Source organism: Spermophilus citellus, assembly GCF_964194105.1.
Source record: "Spermophilus citellus genome assembly, chromosome: 11".
NCBI classification, from domain to species: Eukaryota; Metazoa; Chordata; class Mammalia; order Rodentia; family Sciuridae; genus Spermophilus; species Spermophilus citellus.
This window is the reverse complement of record NC_138192.1, coordinates 94,297,647-94,319,817: the sequence shown is the minus strand read 5'-3', so window position 1 is coordinate 94,319,817 and position 22,171 is coordinate 94,297,647.

Sequence of the window (22,171 nt, the reverse complement as noted above, 5' to 3'; positions counted from 1 at the left end):
AAAAATGTTCTAAATTCTTAACATTCAGGGAAATGGATATCAAAAGTACATCAAGATTTTACCTAACTCCAGTCAGAAGGGCAGTTATGAAGAATATGAGTAATAATAAATATTTGTAATGGTGTGGGTAAAAAGGTCCCTTCACACATTGTTAGTGGGACTATGAATTAGTACAATTACTCTGGGGAGCAGCGCAGTGAGTCTTCAAAAGAGTAGAAATGGAACATCATCTGTACTAGCTCTTCCACTCCTTGGCATTTATCCAAAAGAAATAAAATCAGTATACTATAGTGATACAAGCACATGAATGGTTATAACCCAGCAGTTCACAGCAGCCAGGTTATAGAACCAGATCAGATGCCTGTCAACAGATAAATGAATAATGGCAGGTACCTGTCAACAGATGAAAATATAAACAAAAAAATGTAGTGTTCGTGATAAATGGAATGAAATTTTACTTGGTCATAAAGAAGAATGAAATTGTGGTCTTTTATGATAAATGAATGAAAATGTAGAACACAATGCTAAGTGAAATCAACCAGACTCAGAAAGTCAAGGATCCAATGTTTTCTCCCATATACAGATTCTAGAGCAAAATGAGAACAAAACATGGGAGGGATAATTCCATGAAAATAGGTAGGAGATCAGTGGAGTAGAGACAGGAATAGACAAGAAGGCAGGAGGGAATGGGAAAAAAGATAAAATGCAGAAAGAAATTGACCAAATTATGCTATGTACATATAGGAGTATTCCACAGTAATTTCATCTTTATGCATATCTATAAAGCACCAAGTAATACACAATAAATAAAAGGAGACCAGTGGAATACAGGAAAGGAAATGGGAAAGAAGAAAGCAAGGGAAAGAGAAAGTACTAGAAATTGGAAAGAAGAAAATTATATTTCAGGTGTGTATAATTATGAAAAAATAAAGTCCAATATTATATATAGCTACAATACACTGATAAAAAGATTCTAAAATGTAAAAAATAAAAAAAAGAAAGACAACCTAATGGACAGACTTGAAGTTTTGTGTCAGTACTAAACTTTTTAAGATGCTCATTTTTCATTTATAGAGAGAGATTATCATATAAATTTATTCTTTAATTCTATTTAAACAATGAAACACATTGACTGGATGTTTTTAATAAAAACCAACCTCGAATTTCTGAAATAAACTCAATTTGATTAAAATGCATTATCCTTTTCATATATGAACGTATTTCTTTAGGCTTTGCATGTCTGTTGAATACGAGTTGGATTGATGAGTTTTCTTCTCCAGATTTTCTATTAAAGTTAAACTTTTATAATAAAAAATTCAGGATATGGTATCCTTTTTGTAATCACTGGAAGAATTTGTCAGAGATCAGTATTACTTGGTCCTTACTTTTTTTCACATGACTTACAAAGGAGGCATCCATGCTTAGAGATGTCTTAAAAGGAAGGTTTTTAAGGAGTCATTTAATATATTTAGTAATTCTAATTTCTTTCTTACATTTGTGTCTGCTCTGATTAGTTCTCATTTCTACAGTTTCATCTTATTTATCTAAATTTTCAGTTATTTTGGGAGTATTTTATAATTTTCTGTTATTAGTTGTTAGTTTTACATGTTTATGCCATATAATGATGCCTTATTGGATACTGCCAACATTTGGAACATAAATATTTTATTTTAAATTCTGTTATTCATTACAGAGTATGAATATCAATTTATATTTTGTTTATTTCATATTTTTTATTCCATCTCTTAGAAGTGAATTCATTTATGCTTTTACTTTGTTCTTCTTTCTTTGGAAAAATTTTCTTACATTCTTTTTATTGCTATTTATTGATATCATTGATTTTTAAGGATTTATTTATTTATTTATGTATTTATTTATTTTTGGTACAGGGGTTTGAACACACTAAGCCACATTCCTGTTCTTTTATTTATTTTGAGATAGTGTCTCACTAAGATGCTGAAGGTGGCCTCAAACTTGTGATTCTCCTTGCCTCATCCTCCTGAGTCACTGAAATCATAGACATGCACCACCATGCCTAGTCAGTCTTTATTTTTAACGTAAGTACTTAAGGTAATAAAATTTACTTCCAGCCAAGATGGAACTCACTAGAGGGTCGATATTTATTCTCCTTAATAATAGATTTCAAAAAATTGGTTATCAAGCATAACTCTATAAGACAGAACATATAATGAGGCAAGACCTATTATTTTCCCAAATTACTGAATTGAGAGTTTCCAGATTGCAGCACAGGGGAAAGGGGCCCAGGAGAAATCTAGAAAAGAATCTCAGGTTGAAGAATTAAGGCCAGTCTCTGAAAACACCTATTGTGGCTTAAACTCACTAGACTGAGGCTCAGATGCACAGCAACACATAAGAGAGTACATTTGGAGAACTACAGTAGACCTTTTCAGACTATCAAATAAAACACAGACATCACATTCATGCAATGAAATACCAGAGGCTGTTTAACGAACCACATAAAAAGATTAGTGGTATCAATACCTGGGACCCACATAGGAACAGGAATAATGGTTGTTCTCACTAGTGAGATTGGAAAAAATATCTAATATTCATGTTCATTGAATAAAATATTCAGAAAGGTCTTGACCCAGTGGTGAGGAATAATTAGCTCTAGTTTAAATGCTAATCTGTTCTCACCTCATGAATAGTAAAAGCAAGAACTGAGAGGATAGAATTGTTTTCAAGTAGCTTTAGTATTATCTGATAGTATTTAATAAAAAAAGGATCATGTATGCAAAGAATCAGAAAAAAAAACATGACTGATAACTATTACTGATTGATATAAATATTAAAATTCAAAATAAGATCACTAAAATAATAATTATACTTGAATTCTATACATTCAAAAGCATAAACACTATATACAAACATCCATGACTTTTTAAAAAAATCCAAATGAGACTTCTAGAGATGGAAACTACAAAGACTATGGGTTGCTTCAGAAAACCCCATTGGGTCAGTTAAGGTTGTTGCAACTTTGTGGAACTTGATGCAGCTTTCTTTACTGTGTTTCTTCCTCATGCCTCCCAACAGTTGATCTCACAGGAATTTTGAAATAAATATTCTGGATGCTGAACTCTCAGAGTCTCCTTGGATAACCCATAGGCTTCAATGTGAACATGCTTAGACTTTACCTTGTGGATGTCTAATTATTTCTTCATCTGTCCTGTGGTCAATCTCATTAATTGATCTTTTTTTTTTTGTCTTTTGTTATTATATATATTTTTAGTAGTTCTAAAATTTACATATGGGGTTGTGGTTGTGATTTAGTGGTAGAGCACTTGTCTAGCAGATGTGAAGCCCTGGGTTCAATCCTCAGCACCACATAAAAATAAATAAATAAAATAAAGGTATTGTGTCCAACTACACCTAAGAAATAACTATTTAAAAAAAATAAATAAAATTTACATATGAATCATTATTAGAATTTTCAGTCCTGAGCTACATTTTTAAATATAGCTGTTTCAATTTGTTTAGAATAATAATTTCAGGCATTTAAGAAAAATCATTGTTTGATAATGCCATTTTTAATTTTTTTGTGCTTCTGTGTTTATATATTTATGTATACACACACGTTATTTTTCTTAGTTAAATCCTGAGTACTCTGTAAAGAATTACCTTTGATTACTTTGTAAATAATTACCCCATTATATCCTGAGTACTCTGTAAAGAATTACTAGCTATTTGAAAACTGTGATAAAAATTTAGTGTTCCTTTTGCTGCTCAATTTCTATAGGCTAAGGGCACAAACAACCCTGTATCACTGCATACAGATGATTTTCTTCTAATTTTAATCAGTGTGATTCCTAACCATTTGGAATATCAATCAAATACCTGGGGGTGGGTACCTGGCAGAGCTGCTCCGTGGCACTTGAGCATCCTATCAAGGTCCTTAGTGAATCTGGATTTCCAGTTTCCACCTGTGAATCTTGTAAGTCCCTCTTAGCTTTTTTGACTCTCAGTAAATTTTATAATGAGAAAATTCCTTGAGGATAAAAATTAGCAACTCCTTTGTGCCTCATCTCTTGGAAATTCCCTCCTTCTCAGTCATGGCACTGTAGATCCTCACAACTTGGGAGCACCTTGATGCCTTAAAGAATCATCCAAATTTTCTAGTTATCCTTAACAGGATAGTTAGTTAGAGGCAAGTAATGCTATCACTTGCTAAAAGCAGAACACACAGACCAGATTGTTTAAAAAATATATTATTGGTGTATTATCATTATGCACAATAGTGAGATTCATTGAAATACATTTGTGTCGCGACCCCCTTGCCCGCAAGGAAGACGCAACACCGGGAATCTTCTTACAGCTGTTTATTCAAGCTCTCGAGAGTTCTTCTAATCTCCGAGTTCTTCTAATCTCCCAGAAGTCCCTCCCAGCCTTAATAAAGTATCCAAACACCCAATGCGAAGCTGCCACGTGGAGCTTTCTCGTAGGGTGTCAAAGAACCATGTGCCAACTCTCCCAAAGAAGGAGTTGTTTATCACAGACCACCACAAGGCCAGCGCCATCTTGTAATGGCGACCACAGTCCGCAGAAGCGGCTCGCCACAGTTCCCCCTTTCGTTTACTAAAAACAAAACAGGCAAGAGTAGAGGTGAATCGCCATTACTCATACGAAGCCTTCAACCAGGAACCTCATCAGACCCAAGCAGGTCAGGACGTTCCCACATGACCGTTATTGGCTGAATATGAAAACAGACACCACAAAGCTGTTAAGGCCCTGTGAGCTGGCCTCCTTGACGTGCATACAAATCAGGGCTGGATCCAAGCCCTGGGGGCCGGGGGGAATCCACTGCCAGCAGTTTTTTCCTTCTGTTTATAGCACGTCAAAGGGAATCAAGTAGCCCCTGTCTTAGGTCGTTCACTGCCCTTACATTGCTTACCCGTCTTTGGGGAGGCCCCATTCCCCTGTCTTAGGTTGCAGTGCAAGCGTGAAAGTTGCCCGTCTCTGGGTACTACAAGATCAGCTCGTTGTTGCCAAGGCGTTTAATGGTATCTACTCAGCCAGTCATGATTAGGTCTCTGAGGCTGAACTGTGGCTGTATAGAAATACAACGACAAACAAGTTGGCAACACCCTAAAAGAAAGGCACGGGTCATAGAGCGATAGAAAAGTACTAGCGTGGAAACCCATCTGTGTGCAATGGCAGTAAAGCCGGCAGAGTGCAAGGGCTTTCCAACACTAGGAGAATAACAAGGAAGGACATGTCGTTCCCAGTGCAATGTCCGTAAAACTTGGGGTGCAACGACCATGTCAAAGGTTTACTGTTTAATTTGTGCAAGCCAAACTTGAGGTGAGTTGCCAGTTTCCAAAGCTGCAAGTGCTTGTATAATCATAGCTTTATCGCGAGCATTGCGGGCCTTAAGGCGGCAGAGAAACCACAAGCAGAGAACCATACCGAAGCAACACATTGCGCCAAAAATGCCTACCCCCACCCACTCTTTAAAAAAGGAAAAGGCAGAAGATATCCAATCAGTGAATTGACCCAACGTTATGGGATCAACGTGGGTACTATTCAAGACAGCTATCTGGGTTAGTTGAGACTGGATCATGTCTTCCGCTGCCATGGACCAATTTCCGGCCAAGTATTCTCCGATGATACGGGAGGCATTCCTGGAATCATTAAATCTGACAGAGGTTATGCATAAATGTGCACGTTGATCAACACAGCCCAAAAGCACCAAATCAGCCAATTCTTCTACCTGAGCTTGGAGTAAATCTATTCTTTGGTTGGCAGCTAAGATCCCTGACAAAATATGTCGATTAATTGCATTTTGGGACTCAAGTATCATAGAAGTTTGTTGAACAACTTGATTAACGGAGGCAGCAGTCTGCACTTGATTGGCCATGGCCACTCCGGCCGCGACCGCTGCAGCAGCAGATACCGCCACGGCTGTCACTATAGCAGCTGTGATTCCAAAATCCCTGCGGACTCTAAGTAGCTCAACAATGGGGAATTTATCAGGGTCCGCAATAACTGGGATTGGAACAAAGGTTGGAATTTTCATAACCACTGCTACAGCCGAAGAACCATCCCAACATTCAGATAAGAAACAATTAACATTAAAACAATCCAGCATTTCTGACGAGGTGTCATTAGCCAAAAGGAGTAAGAACGGAGATTGAACACAAACCGCTGCAGGGGGCAATGTGGCATTATCCAACAGAGAGTTGAACGAAACAGATGTGAGTCTACTACCTCGCGCACTCTCGTAAACAGTGCCAAAAACATTAGCCAACCAACTTTTGGCTCCCAGCAATTGAGCCAGTGCAGAAATATCAGCTGAAGCCCCCTTTGTGTTGGAAATCAGCCATTGAAACCAGGACCAACCCACTCCTGTAGAGGAGTTGGCACTGTTGCTAAAGTCATAAACATACCTCTTAAGAGAGGGGGAAAGGGAGAAACCTTTAGCAACTTGACGTTTCTCCCAAGAATAATCCTGACAAGGCGTGAATGTTGGGGGGAAACCAAGATTAGGGGTACAGTAAGGAGAAGCCTTAAAATGAGTGGCATAAGGAAGTCCACTAGAATATGGGGGCATTGGAATTAGTACCTCGGAGATACTAGCCAAGGTAGTTGTGGTTAAAGCAGAGCTATTTACGGAGGTTCCTGAGCCTGATTGTTCCCCTGAGACTACTTGGCCCAATACAGTACTGAGAATGCTCCCTGAGACTTGACTGGACTGCAATGGATTGTCCCAGTTAGTCAAATTCTTGGTCTTAAGACGGATACAATGAGCGTTCCCAAGGCTAAAACAAAACACTCCTGTGAGATTAACTTGAGATTGATTGTAAATGCGTTCCACGTCCCCTCTAGGAGAGGCACAGGGCGCAGACATCTCACATGAGGTAGAGAAAAGAGTGGGGAGGACACGAGAGTTACCATGAACCGGCATTGGCATTGGCCAAGCCCGTGCCACCGCCCACCATTGCATTGGTGTCGTCTGTGTCATCGGCATCAGCACCAGAGCCAGAGCACTCAGCAGAATGAAGATCCTCATCACGGGATTGCTGTGGTAATTCTTGTTGCTGAGTAGCTGGCGTCAGGACTCTTCTTGTCAGGCGTTCAGGGACCCACAATGGTTCCGTGCGATCCTGGGGAAAAACACATACGGATCCTCGTGCCCATGTCAGCACGGGGTCGGGGCCGTTCCATTGGCCCGTAAGAACATCTTTCCACTTAACATAGCCAATCACAGAGGGCTGAGGGAACACATGTCTATCGGCCGCAGAGCGACCATGAATATCCAAATTCAAAAAATTAATAGTAAAGAGAGCTAAGGACAAGCATTCTTTAGGAGTATGTCCAGCTCCTATTCCCCCTTTTTGTTTTTGTAAAGTTTCCTTTAAGGTGCGATGAGCACGCTCAACAATGCCTTGTCCTTGAGGATTGTAAGGCAGACCATGAGTAAGTTGCACTCCCATAGTAGAACAAAAGGACGTGAATTGTCTGCCAGTATAAGCAGGTCCATTGTCAGTCTTAAGGGACGTGGGCGCACCCCACGCCGCCCAGGCTTCCAGGCAATGAGTGATGACATTACGTGCCTTTTCTCCTGATAACGCAGAAGCATGAATAACTCCAGAGTACGTATCAACAGAAACATGGACATACTTGAGGTTACCAAAGTCAGGTATATGTGTCACATCCATTTGCCAGACAACCAGTGGCTTCAACCCCCGTGGGTTCACTCCATAAGTAGGGGGATGAAGAAATGTGACACAATGGGGACAGTGCAATACTATCTGCCGAGCATCTGCTCTAGAAATGGAAAAACGCCTGCGCAGTGTTAAAGCATTAACATGGAAATTTTGGTGAAACAATTTAGCCTCTTCTAAGGAGGAAGCCAAACAGATCAACTGACCTCGAGTGGCTGAGTCCGCACAGGCATTACCCTGTGATAATGGACCAGGGAGAGAGGTGTGAGCCCGGATGTGCATTGGATAAAAGGGAGCAGTGCGGCTACAGATAAGCTGTCGAAGCTGATTAAAGTAAGCAGATACATTACGGGCATCACTAATAGCTCCCACAGCCTCTAGGATTTTTAGTGCTTGCACCACATAGATGGAGTCCGAAATGAGATTAAAAGGAAAAGAACACTGTTTAAACACCTCAATAACAATTTGCAGTTCTACCCATTGTGGATTTCCAGGAGCAAATTGATGCTGGACAGGGGGAGAATCATTAATGACATAAGCTCCCATTCCAGACTTGGAACCATCAGTAAAAATATTAACAGCCCCCGGAATTGGACTGGATGAAGTTACTTTAGGGAAAATAATAGGATGTTCCTTAACAAAATGGAGTAACGGATGAGAAGGGTAATGATTATCAATATCTCCTTGAAACGAACAACATAGAATAGCCCAGTTATCTAGAGTAGCACACAAAACATTAAGTTGAGCTTTAGTATAGGGTATAATAAGAGAAGAAGGTGATTGTCCGAAAAATTGAATGCTTTGTTGAATCCCTTTAAGTGCTAATGCTGCAACAGCATCAGGATAATATTCTAAGGATTTTCCTGGGGATACATGTGGGTGTATCCATAGCAAAGGTCCATCTTGCCATAGTACTCCAGTAGGCTGCCGCATAGTGGCAAGCACACATAATTGAAAAGGTTTATCACTCTGGAGCCTGCATAAAGTGGCATGTTGTATAGCTTCTTCTACTGTCATAAGGGCCGCTCTAGCCTCTTTGGTGAGGCTACGAGGGGAAGTAAGATCTGGATCACCTTTAAGAGTAGCATACAAAGGCTGTAGTACAACATTAGAAATATGTAAATATCCTCGTATCCAATTAATATCTCCCAGCAGTTTTTGAAAATCATTTAGAGTTTGAAGATCCTGAGTTCGTATGGTGATTTTTTGTGGTTGTAATTTGTCATACCCAATTGTTGCTCCCAAATACTTAATAGAATCTCCTGTTTGAACCTTTTCAGGTGCTATATGCAGCCCACATTGTGCTAACAACTTCACGAGGTCGTCATAGGCCTCATGAACTGTTTGTTCTGATTTAGCAGCCAATAATACATCATCCATATAATGAATGATCTTGATGGAGGAGTACTTTTGTCTGAGGGGCACAAGTGTCTTCCCTACATACATCTGACACATTGTGGGACTATTAGCCATTCCCTGCGGCAACACTATCCACTCAAACCTTTGATCTGGTTCCTCGTGGTTACACGAGGGAAGGGTAAAGGCAAAACGCTGCGAGTCTTTAGGATGTAAAGTAATAGAAAAGAAACAGTCTTTAATGTCAATAACAATAATGTGCCAGCCTTGAGGAACAGAAGAGAGCAGAGGCAGCCCTCTCTGAATGGGCCCCATAGGTTGCATTTGAGCATTAACCGCTCGTAGATCATGCAGTAGGCGCCACTTCCCTGATTTTTTCCTAATGACAAATATGGGAGTATTCCATGGAGAAGTAGAGGGTTGGATGTGACCCAAGTCAAGTTGTTCTTTAACTAGAGCATGGGCTGCTGCCAGTTTAACCGAGGGAAGAGGCCACTGAGGCACCCAAACAGGCTCCTCGGTGAGCCATGTTATGGGTATTTGAGCCTCAGCGGCCCCTAGGAAAAACCCAGACCAAATCTGTCAAGCTTTTGATGACCTTGTATAGGATGCTTACGTCCCTGTAAATGTTTTCCTAGTCCTAAACCTGGCCTATACCCCATATTGTGCATAATTTGTTGGGACACTGGGGAATAGTCATTACTAAGAGTGAACCCCATGTCTTTCATCAGGTCACGGCCCCATAAAGAGATAGGTAAATTAAGTACATAAGGCTGAAAAGTACCATGATGTCCTTCCGGGTCCTTCCAGGAAAGATGTCTACAGCTAACCTGAGGAGCCTGGGCATATCCAAGTCCTCTCAGAGATTGATCAGAAGTCTGCACTGGCCATCCCTTAGACCAGTCCTTAAGTGCAATGATGCTACGATCTGCACCTGTATCAAGTAAGCCCACAATTGATTTACCTTCTATGCTTAATTCCAAAGTAGGGCGATTACTCATATCTAGTGACAAATAAGCACAATTCCCTCCGGTGGTACCAATCTCATTCCCTGTCCGTGACTTTGAGTCTGCAGGGAAATGATCATGTAAACTAGGCAAAACCAGTAATTGAGCAATCCGATCTCCTGGGGAGATGGACACAATGCCTTTTGGAGCTTCCACCATAACCTTTACTATCCCTACAGTATCAGGACTTATGACTCCAGGGAAAACATGAAGACCTTGCAAAATGGAAGATGCACGTCCAATTAGCAAACCTACAGTGCCAGGTGGTAGAGGCCCTTTGAACTCAGTTTCCACCAATTGGACTCCCATCTTAGGTGTTAACACGAGTCTGGAGGTGGAACAGAGGTCCAATCCCGCGGCACCTGTAGTGGCTCTCCGCGTTTCATGGGATGGCGTAGAGATGGCCATGTCTCGGGTTCGGGTGTGACATTCTCCACTGCCCCATATATTTGCGGGCCCTGGGGTCGGGGGCCCCGTCGGCCGTTTTTTGGCCCAGCTGAAATAAGCTGTCCATGGATGTCCCTCACTGATGTACACTCTTTTGCCCAATGCTTCCCCCTTTTGCACCTTGGACACAATCCCGGTGATCGAAGGCCAGTGGAAGGGCCACCGTGAGGAGGTCCAGTAAAATTGACATTTTTGGGACACTCACGTCTGATATGACCGGGTTGACCACAATGGAAGCATGTTCTGGCGGCAGGATTGCCCCCTTTTGCAATCCGAAGGACAGCAGCTGCAAGACCTGCATTAGTTAAAGGCCCTCCAATCTCTCTACACACTTTCATCCATACTTCTATGCCTTTGTTCTTATAAGGAGCGATTGCTGCTTTACATTCCTTGGTGCATTGCTCAAAGACCAATTGCTTAACAAGGGGCATGGCTCTATCAGGATCCCCAAAAATCTTTCCAGCAGCATCCACCATCCTTGCTACGAAATCTGAAAAGGGTTCTGTAGGGCCTTGTAAAATCTTGGTCAAATTACCAGACACTTCTCCTCTATTTGGAAGTGACTTCCATGCCCGAATGCAAATGTTATTAATTTGATCATATACCTCAGGAGGGAATCCTGTCTGTTGATTAGCAAATCTACCTTGCCCCAAAAGCATGTCCTTATCCCAATGAGGATGTCCTGCTGCATGGTTTTGGGCGGCCTGCTCTATTGCGCCCTCTAGCATAAATGCTCTCCAGTCCAAATACTTGCCCGGAGAAACACAAGCCCGAACAAGGCTAGCCCAATCAGAGGGAGTCATACAGAATCTAGACAGACTCTCCACCTGAGTTAATGTGAAGGCGGCATCCACCCCATAAGTGCGTACAGACTCTGCCAGGGTCTTCACAATTTTGAAATCTAAAGGCTCCGAAAATCTTCCCCTATTCTCATCCTGAAAAACTGGATAAGCAAGACCCATCTCAGCGTTAACAGCCCTCCATGTTTGAGCATGGAAAGCCCTCCCCGAAACACCCCCACCATACGGCGGTGGGTCCGGAGGATCACATTTCTTGAGCCCCGGTCTATCTTCGTTCCCTTCTCCAGCAGCTAAACTCCCTAGCTGGCGAGACAGCCTCCCAAGCTCCTCCTCCTCATCCTCCTCTTCTTCTGACCCGCTTCCACATGGGGGTGTGCGCAGCGCACTGAGATCTGGATACAAGCGTTTCCTCCCCTGCTTCTCGCTCCGCACGCTCCCATCCTCCCGAGATACCTCACCTTTTGTCAGAGATAATCGTCTCCTCCCCTGTTTCACGCTCCGCACACTCCCATCCTCCTGAGATATCGCACTGCCTGCTGTCTCCGATTTCTCCTCATGTAACTTTTCTAAAACCTCCTGTCCTTCAGCAAGTGCGTCATGACATCTGCCATCTGTGAGGCAACTACGGACTATCTTCCAAAGGGGAATCACCCCACCTTCCAATATGCCCTGCTCACAAGCAAAGTCAAGATCCTTGCCCAATTTATCCCAACAAGGCATAGTAAGGCTGCCCGAATATGCAAACCACGGTGCAGCAACATCTACTTTCTGCAAAAATCTCTGTAAGATACTATGTTTCACTTTCAGGCCTTTGGAACGTAACAGGCCGTCTAGTGCCAGAAGAAGCGGGCTTGAAGATGTGACACCCATGACACAGCAACAGAACAGATACAGAGGACAAAACGAAAGTACACAGAAACAAAAGAAAAGTACACAGTGCAGCTGCAATAAAATATGAGGCTCTCTCTGTCTTTGTAGAGGAGCTGACTCCGCTTTGATTGCGGGTCCCACTAACCGGGACTATCAGGTCCCGCCCACCGGGACTGTCGTGTCCCACCCACGGGGACTGTCGGGTCCCACCCACGGGGACTGTGGGGTCCCACTTACCGGGACTGTTCAGTGCACCACCTCTGACGACTTGTAAGTTTTGATTTTCCCGGGTTTCGGCACCACTTGTCGCGACCCCCTTGCCCGCAAGGAAGACGCAACACCGGGAATCTTCTTACAGCTGTTTATTCAAGCTCTCGAGAGTTCTTCTAATCTCCGAGTTCTTCTAATCTCCCAGAAGTCCCTCCCAGCCTTAATAAAGTATCCAAACACCCAATGCGAAGCTGCCACGTGGAGCTTTCTCGTAGGGTGTCAAAGAACCATGTGCCAACTCTCCCAAAGAAGGAGTTGTTTATCACAGACCACCACAAGGCCAGCGCCATCTTGTAATGGCGACCACAGTCCGCAGAAGCGGCTCGCCACACATTTGTACATGCATTTAACATTATTTTTTCATTCCCTAATACCTCTATTTTTCCTCTATTTTTCCTATTTTTCCTATCCTGCCTCCACTGTACAATTCCCAGTAGCCAAGTATAGGAGTCAGTTACCAGATGAACATATAAAGAAAACATGGTATATATACATAATAGAGTTTTACTAAGCCATAAAGAAGAATGGAATTATGACATTTGCAGGAAAATCAATGGGACTGGAGATTATCATGTTAAGTGTAATAAGTTGAAGCAGATGTTTCAATAAATGTTAAGAAGAGAGAAACCAGCACAAACATAAAGAAATCAGAATCAAAACTATCCACGGTACAATCATAGGCCAAATAATGCCTTAGTTGAGAATTAGCCTATATTTAGAAAAGAATCATTCAGGGGTTCCAATCAGAGTCAACATGTTGGGGAGATTATAAGGGCACTGTTTTAGTTAGTCTGAAACTGGAAGACTTTTCTGGAGTGTTTAAGTGATCTGTCTGCATTGGTGTAGTACGGTGATGTGGCAAGCAGCATTCCATTCTCTAAAAATATATGTACCCGTCCTAACCTCCAGTACTTCTGACCATATATAGAATAAGTATCTTTAAAAATGTAGTTGAGGATCTCAATATGGTATCATCCTGAATTTAATCTAAAGACTTATAAAATATCTTTTTAAGGAAAAAGAAACGAGAATTTGAGACACAGACACAGGGAAATGTGAAGATCCTGGCAGAGATGGGGTTGTGCTGCTTCAAGTCATGTATTACCTGGGGATGCTCAGAGCTGGAAGAGGCAAGGAAGGATTCATGCAAATAGACTATGGAAGAAGCTTGGCCCTGCTGAATGGACTCTGATTCTGGACTTCTAGCTTCCAGAACTACAAAGAAAATAAATTTCTGTCATTGTAAGCTAATAGATTTATGGCCATGGTTTTTATGCAGCACAAGGAAACACACTGAGTGTGAGACCAAGTGGTACTACATTCTGACATTTTTGAAATTGGTCTATTCTCTCCATCTGCTCCTTTCTTCTACAACCTTGAAACACAACAGAATAATCATACATCTCATTCAACTCTAAGGAGATCATTAAAACAGTATTACATCTTGTGTTTAATTACCATCTAATAAGTTCCTGGAAAAAACGTAAGGATATGAATGTTAAATAAAAAGAAAAAGTACTTTGAAGAGAGGAAAGACTCAAGTCTCAGATTGAAAAGGACTAATGTGAACTATATTTTTAAAAATCATGCTAAGCTAAATAAGCCAATCCCACACACAAAAAGGCTGACTGTTTTCTCTAATGTGTGGATGCTAATTCACCATAAGGCAGGGGACGGGCACTAGAGAAGAACAGTGTTACCTTAGATTAGGTAGAGGAAAGTGTTTGGAGGGAAGGGGTGGGGATGTGGGGAAAGGAAAGATAGTATAATGAAACAGACATTATTGTTATATGTATACATGTGACTACATATCAATATGATTTGGCAACATGTTCAGAAAAATGAAAAATTGTATCACATCTATGTATGATATGTCAAAGTACATAAATTCATTCTACTGTTATGTATAACTAAAACAATTTTTTAAATAATTTAAAATTCATGAAACTCTAAAAGATTAAGGAAATAAAAGATGATAAAAATCTATAGTCTTCTTATTAATAAGCCTGAATAATGAGGAAAAAAGACAGAATTTTAATAACCTGACCAAAAATAATTTTTAATTTAAAATATTTTACCAGCAATAACTACAAGTCAAGAGTAAAGAAAACTGAAGATGTTTTTAGATATAAAAGACTTAAAGAAATTCCTTCCTTCCAATTAATTATTTTTTACAAAAAAAAAAATTAAAAAACTTGAAAATGCTAAAAGCTAGAAGTTCAAGAAAGAAAAAAGCAAGGTAGAAAAAAGAAAGTGTAGTTTCCAATTAGATCAGAACACACACACACACACACACACACACACACACACAATAGCTATGTACTGTCTACAAATTTTGTGATCATTTGAGAGCAGAAGTTAGTGGCATCTATTTCACAAGAAAAAAAGTAGGCCCCCACAAAAAAATCATATAAAATTGTTTTTGTTTTGTTTTAAATAAAAACATGGAGTAAGCTTTACAAGCAGTTGAATGGTAGAGCCCTTGCCCAGCATTGATTTTGATCTTTAGCATTGAAAAAAAAAAAAAAGCAAAGAAAAGAATAGGAAGAACATGATCCTTGGCAACATGATTTTGATAAGCCTAATGAATGTTGAGATTAGAATTTATTTAAACTTTATGTTCAAAATAGTATCTTTTTTCCCCACAGATACAATTATAATGTGTTTCTTTAGTGAGTAAGATTCATATAAGGTTAGAATTATGAAATCTTTTTTTAATGTGTTTTTGTTTTTGTGGAGCTGGAGGTGGAACCCAGGGCTGCATGCTTGCTAGGCAAATGTTCTACTGCTTAGTTATACACACAGTCCCCAAATCTTTTTTCTTTTTATGAATTTCTCTTTTTTTTCTATGTTCTCAATGTTTATTAAATCAATAATAAGCAAGCAAAGCAAAAGTAAAACACAGCTTCAAAAGATCTTTCTTCAGAAATGAGCACATTTGATGTTTTTATGTTCAGGGGATCCTGAGTTGATGAAGTTTCTGGCTCTTTCAAAACTCAGTGGTAGGGAACCCCAGAATGAAGAACATCATTTACCATAATGAAGAATCATAAGACTTCTGGATTCAGAATCCACAGTATCTAGTTCCAGCCTTGGTATTGTACCACTGTTATGGACTAAGTCATCCTTGTTGCTTAGGTAACAAGTCTTACTATTTGACCTTTATTCTTCAAAATATAGCCTCTTCCTTAGAAGAAATTTTTTTATTATTTTTCAGTGAAAGAAGACTTAAAGTAAATACATACTTTAAACTAGCAATAATTATTTAATGTCACTAAGAGAATGATCAATGTCAAATTATTCTGAAGGAATTAGAATATTTCCAAAGTGTCTAGAGCAGTTACATTGCACACATAACAACCAATTTAATCTAAATACGTATTTGAGACCAGTAAGACCACTGCACAATCCAAAGATAAAGGTATAGCTAGGAGAGGTGGTGTGTGCCTGGAATCCCAGTCGCTTGGGAGGCTGAGGCAATTAGTGAGTCAGCCTCAGCAATTTAGTGAGTCCCTAAGTAACTTATCAAGACCCTGTCTCTAAAATAGAAAAAGGGGTGGGGATGTGATTCAGTGGTTAAGCGCCCCTAGGTTCAATCCCTGGTACAAAAATCAAACAAAGAAACATACAAACAAACAAACAAACAAACAAAAAGATTTTAGTCAACTTTCAACAATAGTATTTATTCTAAAACCAGTTGGAAACTGAAGGAAGAATAATAATACCTTACTGAAAAAGAAGGGAGGGAAGTTGCCACAGGATCAAATATTTATGAATTCTTCCTCTGTTTCAGACCTCCTGTAACTTTGCTCAATTTATTTTTAAAAAATTCTGAAATACTTTTTGCCTCACATTTTATTGGTGAATAAAACAAGGCTTAAGAAAAGCTTGGTTAAATTGCCTGAGAGTAAAGATCCAAAAGTTTGTATAACTGAGATTCAAAACCAGACACCCTGGTCTTCAAAGGATTTCAATATTTTATTTACATTTCTTTCTTTTATTGTTTCTTTTTAGTTATACATGACAGTTGCATCCATTATACAAGTATGGAAAATATCTTCTTCTAACTGGGATCCCAGTCTTGTGGATGTACACAGTGGTGAGATTCACTGTGTTGTATTCATATATGCACATAGTGAAATTATGTCAGGTTCATTCAGATGCCTTTTATCTTCCTAGCCCCCCTCCCTTCCCTTCATTCTCTTCTCCCTAATCCACTGAACTTTTGTTCTTCCCCTCCCTGCTTAATGTAGGTTAGCTTCCACATATCAGAAAATGCATTTGACCTTTGGTTTTGGGGAATTGGCTTGTCACAATTAACAAGTAGATAACAAGAGAAAGATATAATTGCAAATATAGAAAGAGGTTTGTGAAGGATACGGGACACTAGTACCATGTCTTAAACATAACAGATAAAAAAACAGTGTTCAAAGTGATGGATAAAAATTAGAGTTTGTGTATAGTATTTCAAATTGTAAAACTCGGTTTGTAGCTCAGTGTTAGAGTAAGCATCCCAATCATGTGAAATACCATGGCTTCCATCCTTGGTATAAACAAAACAGAACAAAATGAAATAAAATAAAATTATAAATATAACTAATAAAGGGCTGGTGTTGTGGCTCAGTAGTAGAGCGCTTGCCTCACACGTGCGAGTCCCTGGATTCGATCCTCAGCACCACATAAAAATATATAAGGAAATAATGGTGTTGTGTCCAACTACAACTAAAAAATAAAATATATAACTAATAAAAATAAGTAAAATTCATATGCTCATAGTTTTCTGTTGCTTCCCATTTGAAAACATCATAATGCCTAATGAAATAATACATATGAAACAATCCTGAAACCATTATTAATATGTAAATACTGTTTAAATCTATAATTACATTGTTTGAGTTCTGTTGTTTTGTAAATATTCATAAACCTGTTTCTCGACTCTTTTAAACCCATTTGTCTGCTGACACTTAAAACTATTTGTACCATTGACTTTTCTTTTTTTTTTTTAAAGAGAGAGTGAGAGAGGAGAGAGAGAGAGAATTTTTAATATTTATTTTTTAGTTCTCGGCGGACACAACATCTTTGTTGGTATGTGGTGCTGAGGATTGAACCCGGGCCGCACGCATCCCAGGCGAGCGCGCTACCGTTTGAGCCACATCCCCTGCCCTACCATTGACTTTTCATTAGCGTTGATTTTGTTTGATAAAATGGAATTTAGTAACAGTTTAGTAACAGAATGATATTATAATACTACATGACAAATACAGTTTATTTTTCTTTCTTGTTTCATTAATTTTTCCTTACCTCTACTCAAATCCAGGAAAGCACATTACATGTTCTCAAGTGGTTCCATCATCATAGCATATTTCAAGAAGATATTTAAAATAAATAATCAAACAGTCTTAATGTCAATATGCTTTTGTAATGTAGGAATAAACAAGTAAAGTTTCTATGAAATCACATGTGGGTTTGTATAATTAAGAAAACTTAATATTTCACATGTTTGCTTCCTCAAAATGTTTCTAAGTTCAGAAATTAAATACAAATATAATGTAGGAGACTAAAATATTAATATATACACTTCAATGTAATTTTGACTAATAATCAAAGGAAAGATTTATGTATATAAAAATATGATAATTTTTAAATGTTTTCCAATAATCTGGAACAGGATTAGCAAACTACAGCCTGGGGACTGGCAGGAAAGTCTCAATGACATTCAGACACATCCATTTGTGTATGGCTTGTTTATGGCTCTCTTCACATTAGAGAGCAGAACTGAGTAGCTTCAACAGAAAGCATATATGCCACAAGCATAAAATACTTAGGATTAGTCCTTTAACAGGAAGTTTTTGAGCCTCCTGATTGTAGAATAAGGTGTGTGTGATTTCAGAGATCATATACATCCCTAAAGACAAACACACTCAAAAAAGTACATTCTAACTAGAAGACAAAAACATTTATTTAGAGTAAAAAGTATTTTCCTACTTCTGGTTATGCTTAAAGAGGAAGAACATAAGAGATTTTCTTGAGGAGAAAAATAAAAGTCATATTATATTTACTTGGGTTCAGGAAACACAGATTATCAAAATAGGACTTTTATGTCAAGAAAGAATGAGCTCCTTGATATAGCCAAGGGTTTTATCTGTGAAAATGAATTTAGCACATTTCATAATATTTATATATGTCTCCAGCTTGTATTTTCTTGGACTAAATACAACAAGAAGAAATTCAACAAAGAAAGAATATGGTCATAAATGATGCTACAAAAATGCAGACTCAAACTCCAAAAGTAAAAATATATGGCATAATATGCCAGATATGTAGAGTCTTCATTATAGAAAAAGTCGCCAACAGAAAGCTTGAGAAAGGCATGAGGAAAACCTTGGAATTCTTCCCAGCAGGACTTGGACATAGGACCACAGTTAGTTGTAACAAAAACCTACCCAATTATCAGCATGGTGCTACTACAGTGAGGAAGAAAGGGCTTCTTCTTTATTCTTCTTCTTTATTCTTACACCTTAGCATCACTTTCTACAAGAAACTTGTCAGGTCTTACTGGAAGCACTCAGGATCAATATTGGAACTCATGTCTTCACTCAGTAGGAAGACATACCAAGACAACCCAAAACAAAACATTTTGAAGAGCTTGTAATGAGTATATAGCCATGAAAATGCTTAACAGTGATAAAAGTAATATTTTGCATATAACTTCAAAATAACAAGTTCAAAATAGAAAAGATGGAGTTCAGAAACCCGATGATGGTTCAAGGAAAAAGAGAGTTTAGACAACTGTCGTTCTTCCATGTAACAGTATAAGGAAAAAAAGGAAAGAAGAATGGGGAAGAACATATAGTGTAAGTAAACGGTGTAGGCCACAGATCTGCAGTAATGTTCACTGCGCGAATAAGTTTGGGGATATTGCACACTTACACACTCACACACACACACATATAAACACATATATGTCATGTGTATATATATATTATATATATATAATATATATATATATAACACACACACACATATATATATAATATATATATATATTATACACACACACACACACACACATACATATATATATATATATATATATATATATATATATATATAAATATTATGGGTATTAGTTTTGAAAGCAACAAGAACAAAATCCCAGGCTGTTTGAAAGTTACCCATAAAACTTTGCTATATTAAGTGTATGGAAAAAAATGAAAAAAATTAACTCATTCCCCTAATCAATAAGGTTAAGGAGAATACTTGAAAAACAAGACAATTTCTACTAAGCAGAAAATCAGAACTGTTATCTGTATTATTGGAGGACATTAAAAGAACAAAAAATCATGATTCATTAATAATGGAGATTTTCCTAGAAGTAGAATCTTGCAACGAGAGAATACACTGTTTTAGTAGATGGGAATTCCACAGTTGAGGTGTAAGTATTAGTAATGTCGTTTTTATAAACTGCTATTTTTTTTTTACTTAATGTAATGATAATGCTTCACATACTATTAAATATACTTATTCAAACATATCGTTTTTTAATAATTACAGATACCTATAACAGTGTATCTTAATTTATTTATTTGGTTTTCCTTTATATAATAATCAAACTGAAATTTTTATAATTTTTTTTGTTTATTTTTTTATGTGGTGCTGAGGATTGAACCCAGTGCCTCATAAATGCTAGGCAAGCACTCTATCACTAAGACACAACCCCAGGCCCAAACTGTATTATTATTTTTTATCAGTTCAAACAATGTGCCATATAATGACCTTGTGATCACTGGAAATGTGTTTAAAAAGCTAAAGGGTCTGTGCATTCAAAAGTCTTTTGCAGGATATCCCCAAGAAATCTCACAGCACTTTATGGTCTCAAAAACAGTGAGTTAGAATATCTGCTTAATAGCATTGAAAAGCTCTTATGCCGTAGGCACAATATAAAAAGGCAACAATACAACCCAAATGTATCCATGCCAAGATAGGTAAGTGACACTAATGTCATGTTGAAATTTTAAAAAAGGAAAAGCTAATGTTAAACATGTAATTATAATTAAAGGTGAAAAAAGTTTAAATTGAAATGGGACTTAGTAATTACATAGAGAGTAATGCAAGAATTTAGCTTTAGTGAAAAGTATTTTCATAATGTAACACATTGGTGACTACTAATACTTTGCTATTATGAAGACATTTATAATTATAAAATTATTTTTATAATTTAAAAGCACAAGAACTTCAAGTATTGAGAGTCAATGCTAACCCACTAAGGAAGCTTCAGAGCAATATTTATGTGCATGTGTGTGTGTGTGTGTGTGTGTGTGTGTGTGTGTGTGTGCGCGCGTGTGTTTATGTGTGCACGTGTGCATGTATAACATTGAAGATTTAACCCAGGGGCATTATAGCATTGACCTATTTTTGAAGTGCTTTCTTTTTCTTATTTTGAGACAATGTCTCACTAAATTGTCCAGGCAGACCTCAAAATGGGGATCATCCTGCCTCAGTTGCCTGAGTCACTGGGATTACAGTTGTGATTCATCTCACCCTGTGGTGCAGTAGTATATTTCACATAGTATTTTAAGAACGTTAAATAAAGTGAGATAAATGCATACATATCTTTGGCATAGTATCTGGCTTATGTAAACAGCTAATATTTATTAAATCCTACTACATTTAAAACATATATTTTTGTATATGCTTTTGCTCATTAATTCTCACAAAAAATAAAAGCTATGGAACAGGAATTATGATTGTCCACATGTTATAGAGTAAAAATATAAAGTAGAGGGAGATTAAGACACTGGTCAGATAAGTGGAACTGTCTGGGTGGACAAGCTAACTAATCTAGAGCTCTCTCTCCCAATTGTTTCTCCTATTGTTTCCATGAAGTGACCACTCAAAATACATCTATCTGTTTATAACTATAGCAAACATAAATCATGCAAACTGAATTTTTCAAAATCATATTTTGTTTTAATAAATTTAATCATACATATTATTGCTTTGATGGTTCCTCAGAATGCATTTCAGTAAGCTGCATACACAATTCAATTTAAATTTCTGTTTATAAACACTGTAACAGAATATTTTAAGTTGTAGTGACTTTTGGAGAAGAAAGTTTTGTAAAGTAAAACATTAATCCTTATTGTCCTGTTGCAATATACTTAGCAGCAGGATAAAATCTTTATCCTTCAGGATTAACCAAGGCCTAATGTGAATATACTCTAAATAGTTATATTATATTTAAAGTCTTCTCTTTCATAATTTGGTCTTTGTCCATAAAATGTAAATGCTATCATCAAGGTTTTAGACTTAAAAAAGAGTCTTCAGGGAAGAATGTATAGAACTCCCCCAGGAAATTTGAGGAGATTTGGATCAAACAACCTGTGAAACTCACATCATACTTCAGTTTTCTTGCTTAGTAGTATTGATGACATTTTTGATTCACCTTATAGGATTCTTATTTTAATCAGGTGCCCAAATTTACAGGTATCTTACTGATGGGGTGACAATAATATTAGAATGTCAGATAATAGCCTCTTTTCACTCATCATATTTATCACTCTTTCAAAGATATATATATATTATTAATAGAATGCAATTAAGCCTTCAAATAAGGATCCTTACTCTGAAATTTGAAGACCAGAATTTATTCTCTGCTTAAGTTCATCAGACTCAGAGACACCAGGAAAGTTAACCTCCTCAAACTTCAGTTCTACTATCTATAGAATTTATTAATAAT